We start from the raw sequence: 12,423 nt of genomic DNA on the forward strand, positions 1-12,423 counted from the left end.
CGCAAACGGCCAGGTGATAGGTATGGTCTTCAGCTCTTGGGCTGGAGCGTTTGGTTGAGTAGCATAGTACTGGCAACCTCGGCAGGTTTTTACCAACCTGTCAGCATCTTCTTTAGTTGTGAGCCAGTAAAATCCTAGCCGAAAAGCTTTGGCAACGAGTGATCTGGGGGCGGCATGATGCCCGCAGTCCCCTGCGTGGATCTCTCTGAGGATCTCAATGCCGTCTTGATTTGAGACGCATTTAAGAAACACCCCTGTTGCGCTGCGTTTATAGAGCTGTCGATCAACAATTGTGTAGGATCTTGCTCGTCTGATGATCTGTCGTGCGAGGACCTCGTCCTCTGGCAACTTTTGATCGATGAGGTAATCCAGGAAAGGCTGTGTCCAAGCCGGAGTGATAACCATCACCTCTCTAGCCGGAGAAACTGCCACCTCTGGGTTTTCCGGGTTAGCGCCCTTCACCGAGGGTTTCCGTAGGTGCTCCAGGAAAATGCCAGGCGGAATTGGTTTTCTGCCGGATCCGAGCTTGGATAGCATGTCTGCCGCTGCGTTATCGTCTCTCCGGACGTATTTGACTTCGTATCCTAGAAAGCACTTGGCGATCTCGTCAACTTCGTCTCTATAAGCCGCCATGACGGAATTTCTGGCGTTCCAGGTTCCAGCTACCTGCTGTGCCACCAAGTCGGAATCTCCGCAGCAAATGATGTGTTTGATCCCTATCTCCTTAGCGATGCGCAGTCCGTGTAGTAGAGCCTCGTATTCCGCCATATTGTTTGTAGCTTGGAAGTGGATCTGCAAAACGTATTGCAATTCTTCTCCGGTAGGGGATTTCAGGGTGACTCCGGCTCCTGATCCTTGATGCTGTTTGGATCCATCGAAGTGCATAACCCATGTCTCTGGTTCCGGCTCCAAGCTTATGTCCGGAGCTTCTGTCCAATCTGCGACGAAGTCTGCCAAGACCTGGGATTTGACCGCGGTCCTAGCTTTGTAGTTGATGTCGAAGGCGGACAATTCAATGCCCATTTTCTGTGCGTCCTGTTGCGTCAGCGTTGTTGAGAATCGTTGACAGCGGAGCCTTGCTCACGACTGTTACTGGATGCTCCTGGAAGTAGTGTCGCAGCTTCCTTGTCGTGGTATCGTCACGGCATGTGCCATAGGGTGGCTAATCGAAGTGGTTCCTGAGGGATCTCACGGCGGTATCCGGATGCGGGTATGGGCACGAGCGACACGGCGACGTACCCAGGTTCGAGGCCCTCCGGTGGAGGTAAAACCCCTACTCCTGCTATGAGTGTATATGATGATCACACAATACAATGGTGCTCCTAGAGCTGTGTCCGGCTGCTCCTGAGAGGCTAAGGGAGATGATGGTCTCTCTCACAGGGCAGCTCTGTAGGTAGATGAAAGCAATAAATGATCGATCCCCTGCACGAGAGGGGGTAGTGCGGCTTATATAGGCACCGGCACTTTACATATAAGACCCTATAGTTTACTGGCCGGCTTGGCCGGCTCCGGCTCCCGCTCCTTCCCGAGGCGGTGACGTCAGGAGTGGTTGAGCATCGTGGCCTGTCCCATCCGGCTGCCACGGTCAGCGGTATGGAGGAGGTGTCCCTGTCGCCGTCAGCCACTGTAGCCAGTACGGATCGTCGTAAGCCCTGACGGCCTGTCCGGCGCGTGGCACTATTGCTCCACAGTGCCCCGCGCTTTACGGAAGATGGAGTCAGCGTGGACTTTGGGAACCCGGATCACCAACCCGGTTCCTTCCAGTGCAAGACTCGCCAGCCTCGAGTCGGTCTGAGGTACAAACCCCAGTCGGATATGGCTTGTAGAAGCCGGCCCAGCTACAGCATTGGTGGCCGTAGCCAGGCCGACTAGGATCTAGAGCCAGCCGGCTTCCGGACCAGCCGGCCACGGCGCCAGCCGGCTGCTCCTCAGCCGGCCTTTGCCGCCAGCCGGCCAGTGGTCAGCCGGCTGCTCCGCGTCCATTGCCCTATCCGGGGTCTTCCCCCCGACATTAGCCCCCGAAGCTGGCAAGGTCCTGCGTTTAGAAGGACCTAGGCAGGTTTTCCTGGCTTCTCGAATATATTTGATGGCACTTGGAGGGGCCGACTGAGAATTTCCATTCAGCCGGCTGCGCCCTCATCCGGCTCGTTCCTGCCGGCTGCTCCCCAGCCGGCCGCTTTTTACACTTGTACAATTTTTGCTTTCTCGCAAGATCTGATGGCGCCTCCGCCTTGCTGATGAATTTTGGCTCGAGTGGAACTTTTGGTCCGGCTCCGGCTTGCGGCGCGCCGGAGTCTCCGCCGCCTCGGGCCCTGCGCCCGACTTGACGGGTCTGACGCCTGGCCCGGCGGTCGGTTCGTCTGGTCAAATCACTGTCCCTCCGGATCCGGTGCGGTAGTGGGCGACGTGGTGTGGCCGTTTTCGGTAACCGTCGTGGACGTGGGAGGAGTTACGGCGCAGTTACGGCGCAGTAAATCCGGCGACGTGGGAGGAGTTACGGCCCACGACCGCCACTTGGAGGCCAACCGCCCGCGTCGGGTGGCTATAAATGCCGCGGGGGAGCGCCTCGAGGCGGCCACTTGCCATTTCTTCCTCCTCGCGCTCCTGCTTCCATCGCCCTCTGCGCGCTCGAGCTTGCTGCTGCTCCGGCGAACTCCTTCCGCTGGCGAACTCCGACGGGCGAGCCTCCACCGATCCGCCGCCGCCACTTCGTCAATCCGGCGCCACGGGGCCATGCATCTCGACGGAGCGTCCTCAGCCGCCGTTGTCGCCGCCGCGGTCGGAAGGTTCTTCCTCGCCGTTCAGCCTCTCCTGGTCATCTTCTTCCTCGTCCTCGTCAATGGCGTCCCCCAGCGGATCGTGGAGGGGCTCCTACATGCGGGAGGACGACATCGAACGCCTGGTGCGCCTCCGGCGGATCCCGCAGTCGGTCATCACGCGGGTGCCCGGCGAGGAGACGGAGCCCGAGCCGAGGGACGGCGAGCGCGTCGTCTTCGGCGCGCACCTCGACCGCGGGCTGGGCCTGCCGGCTTCAACGTTCTTCCGGCAATTCCTCGACCACTTCGGCCTCCAGCCGCACCACCTGCCGGCCAACGCGTGCGTCCTCCTGAGCTGCTTCGTAGCGTTCATGGAGGCTTACGCCGGCTTGTGGCCCGACATCGACTTCTGGAGCCGGCTCTTCTTCTTGAAGGCGCAGACCAACGACGGCCGCCTGCGAGCCTGCGGCGCCGCTTCGATCTACACCCGGCCTGGTACGCCTTTCCCCAAGATCCCCACCGTCGACTCGGTGAAGAACTGGCAAATGTCATTCTTCTACGTGCGCAACGAGGGGGAGCTCGTCGACCGGATCAACCTGCCGGAGTTCAATCCGGCTCCTCCAGTCGGCCGGATCAACTGGAGCCACAACGCCCGCTCGACGGATCCGGACGCGGAGGTGAACCTTCTCTGGGACTTCCTGGCGACAGCCACCGACGGCGGGCTGACTGCCGAAGATCTCCTCTGCACCATCGCCGAGCGCCGGGTGCTGCCGCTCCAGATGCGCACCCACAAGATCGGGCACATGTCCGGCCGGTTCGATCCGAACCGGACGTCCAAGGTGCCGCTCACCAAGGCCCAGGTGGCCAGCCGGGTGAACCACATCACCAAGGCGAACCTGGCGGAGGACTGGAGCTACGGGCTGGTGCCTGCGACAGAACCATCCACCGGCGCGGGTAAGCTTCGTGTCTTTGCCATTTTCCGGCTTGCGGCTGCGAGGCCGACTTCCTTTTCTTCCGCCGACTTCCGGCTTGTCATGTGCTCATGTTGTCTGTCTTTCTAGCTTTTTGAGCGCCAGAACGCCGAGGACGGCGACCTGGCGACGAGGAGGTGGACGCCGGATCACGTCGATCCGGCTGACCAAGCCGGCGACCATGCCGGCGACGACGACCTGCCGCAGGCGCCTGATCTAGGCGGCCAGGGGGAGCACAATCCGCCCCCTTCACCAGAGCACCAGGAGGAGGAGGAGCCGGCGACGTCCGGCACGGGGCCAATCCCCGCCGTGCCTCTGCGTTCGAGGCCGCCAAGCACCACGGCGACTTCGGCGCCCAAGGGCACGAAGCGAGCCGGCTCCACCGCCGCCTTGGAGGCGAAGGCGAAGAAACAGCGCCGGCAGCAGCCGAAGAAGGTCCCGGAGCAAGCCGGGTGAGTTCTCTCTCTCTTTTTCTTGTTTGATTCCTTTTCTTTCCTTACTTTTGTGCTTATTATCTTTCTGTTTATCCGGCTAGGGCCCCTATCAAGTTTGCCCAGGGCGGCGGCTCCCGGCAAGCTCCGCGCGTTGTGTCGCCGCTTCCGCGCCAGAGGAGGGAGCAGACGCCGCAGCCTTCCTCGCGCGCACCCACGCCGCCGCCGCCTGCGACAGGGGCTTCTTCCTTTGCCGTGCCGCTGGCCTCAGCGCCAGATCACGGCACGCGGGTCGAGCCAACGCGGCAGCCGACGCTGGACGACATGTTCCCGCGCCGGACACCTCTTACGGACCCAGCCCGGCGGGGCCGGGCGGGGCATGCCGCCTTCAGCCGGGCCGGAGCCGGCGGGGCTGCTCCTAGGGCCGGCGCCGGCAGGCCGCGCCGCCAGCGGCCGGAGCCGGCAGCAGGCCCACCGTGGTGGAGTTGGACGAGAGTCCGGAGGGGGCGCCCCAGGCGCCGGAGACAACTGGGCCGGCTGGGCCATCCGCTGCGCCCGGGGCGACGCCGCCGCCGCAGCCGACGAGGGACGAGCCGACCAGGGAGGAGCCGGCAAGGGACGAGCCGGCGCGCACGGAGGGCGCCGACTCGCGCGCGCTGGTGAGGACGGGGACCTCATCGGTGTCACCGCAAGGCCTGCACGTGGCCAAGGGCGCACTTCTTCTTCAGGTGCCGTCCGCCTCCGACTCCAGCCTCGGCTCGGCTGCCACCATGGAGCAGGCGTGGCTCCGCGCCGACTCCTATGAGGTGACCAGCCGGGAGGGGAATCCCGGCCAAGCATCGGTGGAGATGTTCTTCTCCAGCCTGCAGGCCAATCTGAAGGCCAGGGCAGCCGAGGCCGCGGCTAACGTCGCCAAGGTGGAGGAAGCCGGCAAGGTAAGCTTTATCTGTTTTTGATCTGATTGTTATCCTGGTAGCCCTCCGAGGCATGGGCCGGCTGCTTGGAGCCGGCACGGGTTTCGCCTGATTGACTAACTTTCTCTTTTCCTTAGGCTGTGATGGACCGGCGCACCGTTTTGTATAATCGCGCCGTCACCCATTACCACAAGGCCAAGCTGGACCGGGCCGACTTGGCCCGCGAGCTGGAAGCCGTCAAGGGTAAGCTCTATGCTTCTTTCGACTTGATGTCTTATTTTCTTTTTAATCTTGGTTGGCTGACATTTCTTTCCGGCCGCCTCGCAGCTGAAGCCGCCAAGGTCCCGCAGCTGGAGTCGGATCTCCGAGCCGCTCGCGCGCAGTGCGCCGAGAGCGAGGAGGCGGGCCGATCCGCCGCCGGCAAGCTCAAGCTGGCTGAGCAGGAGCTGACGCGGCTGCGCCTGCTGGAGAAGAACCATCTCGCCGAGCTCGACTCCCTCAGGACGGTGGAGAAGGAGAAGGTGGATGATCTGAGCCGGCGGCTAACGGAGGTGGAGAAGCAGCGGCTTGCGCGGCAGGAGGAGGTCACCGCCAAGTCCACAGAGCTGACGGCCACCGCCAAGCGTTGGACCGACGATTTTAGCGCGCTTGATCGCGGCTTGGCGGGTGAGTGCATCTTTATGTTCCTTCCCTTTGCCGGCTTTCGGCTGTCGACTGCCGGCTTTTGTCGGCAGCCGGCAGCAGAAACTTCTGATTTCTTCGTTATCCTCATCTTTGGGCTGGTGGCAGTCGGTTCTTGCCGGCTGCCGCCAGGCTTTTCCTTTTGGCTTAGGACTTCGAAAATTTGCATTTTTCAGCTTATTTCGGCTTTGATGGTTTCTGATTTGCTTCTTCCTCTTGCAGCGGCCTTCCCGGAGACGCAGGAGGCGGCTTTGGCAGCTGTTGGCGTCGCGCGCGACTCCAGGAGGCGGGAGACCGGCGAGGGCAGCTCGGAGTACTTCTCCATGGAGGACCACCTGGCGTCCATGGCTGCCCGCATCGAGCCCGTCACCAAGCTCGGTTGGGAGCTTCGGAAGGCGGCTGAAGAGCTGGTGCCCATGCTGTGGCCTGGGGAGGCGGCGCCGCAAGATATATCTGGCCTCATCTCCTCGATGGAGCAGGCGCCGGACCGCTTCCTCGACTGGAAGGAGTCGGCCACGCGCGCCGGTGCCGACATGGCGCTGTCCTTTGTCCTCTCCTGGTACAACGAGGTGGACCTGGGACAGCTTGAGTTCCGGCGAGCCGGTGTGGAGGACAAGCTCCCAGCCGACTTCAAGGCCGCCCGCCTTGCTCGAGCCAGCACCATCGCCGACTTCGTCGACAAGACGCTCTTCGTCGCGGACCCGAACCCTCCTCCATCCGATGGAGAATACATGGATGATGAGGAGGCGGAAGACGTGCCTGAGGACGACCCGGCCGCCGGCTCCACTGATGCCCCTCCGGCTTAGATTTCCTGCTTTTCAGTTGTTCTTTTGCAAGACAATTTATTAAATCCCCGGGATGCCGGGTGCAGATGTAAGACAATATTATTATCCTTTTATTAAGTCACACTTTAGTGTGTTTGTTAATCATTTGTGTGCCGAGTTGCTTTCTTTCGACTCGTTCGCTTTTTCCCATCCGCCCCACTCTTTGGCTGTGCCCTTGCCGGTCGTACGTCCGACTTGCGATCCGTCGCCGGATCAAGAGCGGGCCGCTGGGTGAGGCCGACAGTATTTCAGTCGAACGAGCTGAATTCGGCAATCCGGCACTTATAGGAAAAGTTGCAAGTCAACTCGCTTTTACTCTTTCCCTTAGTCGTTTTTCGCGTGCCGGCTCCCTAGGCCTTACTCCCGCCAGCCGGACAGCCGGGTTGCGGTCTGTAGCTGGTCGGAAGCCGGCTGTCGGAAACCGGATCACGTTACTGAGCCGACCGCGTGAGAGGGTTCAAGCCAATTGGCGAAACAAGGTAAAGTATGCGAAAAACTTGTCGGAAACGGCGCTCTTGGCGCAAGCTTTTCATAACTCACAAAAGGGGTACAAGGGATACATACATTCCTGCTCTCATGCGTAAAATGGGCGGAGTAACCTGACATTCCAGGGACGTTTAGTCTCCTCGTCAGCCTTGTCCGGCTTGTTTTTCTTAGCCTCTTGGGCATCTATGAGATAGTAGGAATCATTGCCTACTGCCTTGCTCACGATGAAGGGACCCTCCCATGGGGATGACAGTTTATGCTGTCCGGCTGTCCTCTGGATCAGCCGGAGCACTAGGTCCCCTTCTCGGAATGCTAAGGGCTGGACCTTCCGGCTGTGATAGCGTCGGAGGCTTTGCTGGTAGATGGTAGATCTAGACTCAGCCAGCAGCCGGGCCTCTTCGACCAGGTCGACTCCATCTTCGCGAGCTTCTTTGGCTTCGGCTTCTGTGTAGAGCTTGATCCTTGGCGCGTCATGCTCGATATCAGTCGGCAAGACGGCTTCGGCCCCGTATACGAGGAAAAATGGTGTGAAGCCGACTGAGCGATTTGTCGTTGTGCGCAGGCTCCACAGCACATTGGGCAATTCTTCAATCCAGCAGCCGGCTGCTCGCTCGAGCGGCTCCACCAGCCGGGGCCGGATGCCGGCTAGGACTAAGCCGTTAGCCTTTTCCACTTGTCCGTTGGACTCTGGGTGTGCCACAGAAGATAGGGCCATCCGGATCCCCACTTCCCCGCAATAGCGAGAGAAGATGCCTTGGGAGAAGTTGGTGCCGTTGTCGGTGATGATGGTGTGGGGGTAGCCGAATCTCACAATGATTTCCTTGAGGAATGTGACGGCTGTGGACCCGTCCAGTTTCTTGATTGGCTTGGCTTCGATCCACTTGGTGAATTTGTCAATCATCACCAAGAGATGTGTCATGCCGCCTCGCGCTGTTCTGAATGGGCCCACCATATCCAAGCCCCATACGGCAAATGGCCATGTGATGGGGATGGTTTTCAAGGCGGAAGCCGGCTGGTGTCTTTAGCTTTGCGAAGCGCCGACAGCCGTTGCACTTCTTCACCAAATCTTCTGCGTCTACGAGCGCGATCGGCGATAAAAACCGTGCCGGAAGGCTTTGGCCACTATGGCTCTGGATGAGGCGTGATGTCCGCACTCTCCTTGATGGATTTCCCGTAGGAGTTCAATCCCTTCAGCCGGCTCGACGCACCGCTGGAACACCCCACTTACGCTGCGTTTGTACAGCTGGTGGTTGATGATGGTATAGGCCTTGGCCCTTCTCTCAATCTGCCTGGCCTGGACTCTATCATCAGGCAGCACACCGTCGGTGAGGTAGGAGAGGAATTCTTGTGCCCATGAAGGTACGCATCTTATCTCGAATACGCTGACCAACAGGGCCTCCTGCGTGGGAGCTTCCGGATTCGACTGCATGGTCGCCGGGTCCGGCTTGCTAGCCAGCGGGTTCGGCTTGCTAGCCCCCGAGTTTGGCGATGAAGCCCCCGGGTTGGACTGAGAAGTCCCCGGGTTCGGCATGCTAGCCGGCGGGTTCGGCTTGTTAGCCCCCGACTTGGGCGATGAAGCCCCCGGGTTCGGCTGAGCAGCCCCCGGGTCAGCCGGCACGAATATTGAATCCGAGTCCGGTGACGGTATGATGGACGGCTTCTTGAGAACCGCCAAGGCGACACCCGGCGGGATGGCTTGCCGGGTTGAGCCAATCTTGGATAAGGTATCAGCCGCTTCGTTGTTTGCTCGTGGCACGTGGTGGAATTCGCAGCCGTCGAAGAAGCCGGATAGCTGCTGGACATGGAAGCGGTATGAGGCCATGTTGGCGTCCTTCGCGTCCCAGTCGCCAGATGCTTGCTGTATGACTAAGTCGGAGTCGCCGAAGCAGAGTATGCGACGCACGCCAATCTCCTTGGCCAGCTTCAGCCCATGAATGAGTGCTTCATATTCCGCCACATTGTTGGATGCGGCGAAGTGGATCTGCAGGACGTAGTCCAGCCGGTCTCCCTTGGGAGAGGTGATGACGATGCCGGCTCCCAGGCCATTGCGCATCTTCGAGCCATCGAAGTGCAACTTCCAATGTGTGGAATCCGGCACAGGCGGCAGGTACTGCATCTCAGCCCAGTCGACGAAGAAGTCGGCTAGGATCTGCGACTTGATGGCTGTGCGTGGCTCGTAGAGGATGGTGTGGGCGGCTAGCTCCAGGGCCCACTTGGCAACCCGGCCGTTGGCATCCTTGCTGCCTATGATTTCCGCCAAGGGCGCTGTGGCAACCACCCTGATGGGGTGCTCTTGGAAATAGTGCTTGAGCTTCTTGGCCGCCATGTACACGCCGTAGGTGACCTTCTGGTAGTGGGGGTAGTTTTGCTTCGACTGGGAGAGCACTTCGCTGAGGTAATAGACTGGGCGCTGGACCAGCTGCTCTCTGTTTTCGGCTTCTTTGCGCTCCACCACCAGGACGACGCTAACCACTCGGTTGGTGGCTGCGATGTACAACAGCATCGGCTCCATACAAGCCGGCGTTGCCAGGATTGGCGCGGTTGAAAGCACGCGCTTCAAGTCACGGAAAGCTTCATCCGCCTGCGGTGACCAGACGAATTTGTCCGCCTTCTTCATCAATTGATACAGGGGCAGTGCCTTCTCCCCCAGCCGGCTGACGAAGCGGCTCAAGGAAGCCAGGCAGCCAGCGAACTTCTGGACGTCCTTGAGGCACTGCGGCAGTTCCATCTTCTCCAGGGCACTGATCTTGTCCGGGTTGGCTTCGATCCCTCGCTGAGAGACGAGGTAGCCAAGGAGCTGGCCAGACGGCACGCCGAATGTGCACTTGGCCGGGTTGAGCTTCATCCGGAATCTTCTCAGATTGGTGAAGGTTTCTCTCAGGTCATCAAGGAGGGTAGTCGTCTCCTTGGTCTTTACAACGACATCATCCACATATGCGTGAACGTTTCTGCCGATTTGATCCTGCAAGCATTTTTGCATGCACCTTTGGTAGGTGGCGCCTGCATTTTTCAAGCCGAACGGCATAGTCGTGTAGCAGTAAGCCCCGTACGGGGTAATGAACGAAGTCTTTATTTGATCAGCCGGATTCAAAGGAATCTGGTGGTAGCCTGAATAGGCATCTAGGAAAGACAACAGTTCACAGCCGGCAGTCGAGTCTATAACTTGATCTATGCGCGGCAGGGGAAAGGGATCCTTTGGGCACGCCTTGTTCAGGCTGGTGTAGTCGATACACATGCGCCAGGAGCCGTTCTTCTTCAAAACCAGGACCGGGTTCGCCAACCAGTCCGGGTGCAGCACTTCCATGATGAAGCCGGCAGCTAGGAGCCGGGCGATTTCTTCACCGATGGCCTTCCTTCGTTCTTCGGCGAAGCGCCTGAGAGGCTGCTTCACCGGCTTGGCCTCAGGCCGGACGTGGAGGTGGTGCTCAGCCAACTCCCTCGGTACACCCGGCATGTCTCTTGGAGTCCATGCGAAGATGTCCCGATTCTCACGGAGGAAGCTGGTGAGCTCGCTTTCCTATTTCTTGTTCAAGCCGGCACCGATGGTGACGAACTTGTCCGGCTGCGCCGGGTCCAGCAGGATCTTCTTGGTGCTGTCGGCCGGCTGGAAGTGAGTCGTCCCAGCCGGGTTGCCCGCAGCCGGCATGTCTGTCTGCGCGGCTTTGGCGAGGGTGACAGCGTCGTGGATGAGCTGCTTCTCGGTGGCGATGACCAGCGTCTGGGCCATCTTGGAGCTCTGCGTGGCGCAGTCCATGGAGCGGCGATAGTCGCCGGCTACGGTGATGACCCCCTTGGGGCCAGGCAGCTTCATCTTCAGGTACCCATAGTGGGGCACCGCCATGAACTTGGTCAGGGCCGGCCTGCCCAGGAGCGCGTGGTAGGGACTCACGAGGTCCACCACCTCGAACTCGATTCTCTCTGTGCGGAAGTGGTCCGGCTGCCCGAACATCACCTCCAGCGTGATCCGGCCGATCGGCTGGCAGCAATGGCCTGGCACGATGCCATGGAAGACGGTGGGGGTGGGGCGCAACTCGGCCTCCTGGATGCCCAGCTTGCGGGCGGTGTCGCGGTAGAGGATGTTGATGCTGCTGCCGCCGTCGATGAGGACGCGCGAAAAACGCACGCTGCGCCGGGTTGTGCCGATGGTGGGGTCAAGGACCATGGCGTAGCTGCCCGGCTTCGGCAGGACAGCCGGTGTGTCGCGGCGATCAAAAGTGATGGCCTGCTCTGACCAGTTTAGGTACTGGGGGACCGGCGGTATGACCGCGTTGACCTCGAGGGAACGGCGCTCTTGGCTCGTCCTGTCCTCGGGCTCGGAGGTGAAGATGATGTAGGTGGCGTCTTCGGCCAGATATCGGCCGCCATGGTGTACTTGGTTAGCCTCGTGGTGCTCGAGGTTGGCGTTCTCTGCGCCGGCTTGGCCACCCGGCCCGCCGGCTGGTGGGGGCGGGGGGGGAGGCGGTAGGGGTTCACCGCTTGTCAGCCGCTTCATGAAGTGGCAGTCGCGGGTGGTGTGGTTGGAGGGGTTCTTGCCGCTGTGGTACTTGCACGGCGAGTCGAGCATCTGCTCGAAGGTGTACTTCGGCTTCCACTGCCGGTCTTGCTTCTGGCGGCGGCTGCCGCCTGCCGCGTTATCTGCCACGGCGGCTATGTGGGCGGAACCGTACCGGCGGTCCGGCTGGTCACTGTGACGCTTGCCGCGGTAGTTGTCCCGCCGGCTGCCATGCGAGCCGCCCTCGGCCGGCTTGTGCTCCGCCGGCCTGTTGTTGTCCCGTCTTGCTGGAGCCGGTGAAATATCAGCCGGCGCCTTGCCGGCTTCCTCTGCCAGCGCGTACTTGTCTGCGATGACCATCAAGGCGGCCATCGTCTTGGGCTCGCTGCGGCGTAGCTTGTGCCACAGCATGGTGTTGGGCCGACAGCCTCCCATGAAGAAGCTGATGGCCTGCATCTCGTGCACGCCCTCGCAAGAGTTGCGCATCTCGCACCAGCGCGTCAAGTACGCGCGATCCGTCTCGTCGGGGCCCTGCTTGCACATCTCGAGCTGCTGGGGGCGACCCGGCCGGCGATAAGTGCCGGTGAAGTTGCTGATGAAGGCGGCTTCGAAGTCCAGCCAGCCGTTTATGCTGCCGGCTGGCAGGTTGTTGAGCCACGTGCGGGCGGAGCCGAGTAGCATGAGGGGGGAGTAGCGCACAGCCCAGCGCTTGTTGCCTTTGGCGATGCCGACTGCCGTGGAGTAGTCCTGCAGCCAGTCCTCCGGCTTGGCGGTGCCATCGTACTTGGGGGTGTCGCGCGGGAGCTGGAAGCCGTCGACCATGGGCTCGTTGAGGATCCGCGGCCCGAAGCACTTTGGGCCGGCTGGC

The sequence above is a fragment of the Lolium perenne genome, chromosome 2 (genome assembly GCF_019359855.2).
Source record: "Lolium perenne isolate Kyuss_39 chromosome 2, Kyuss_2.0, whole genome shotgun sequence".
In the NCBI taxonomy this organism is placed as follows: Eukaryota; Viridiplantae; Streptophyta; class Magnoliopsida; order Poales; family Poaceae; genus Lolium; species Lolium perenne.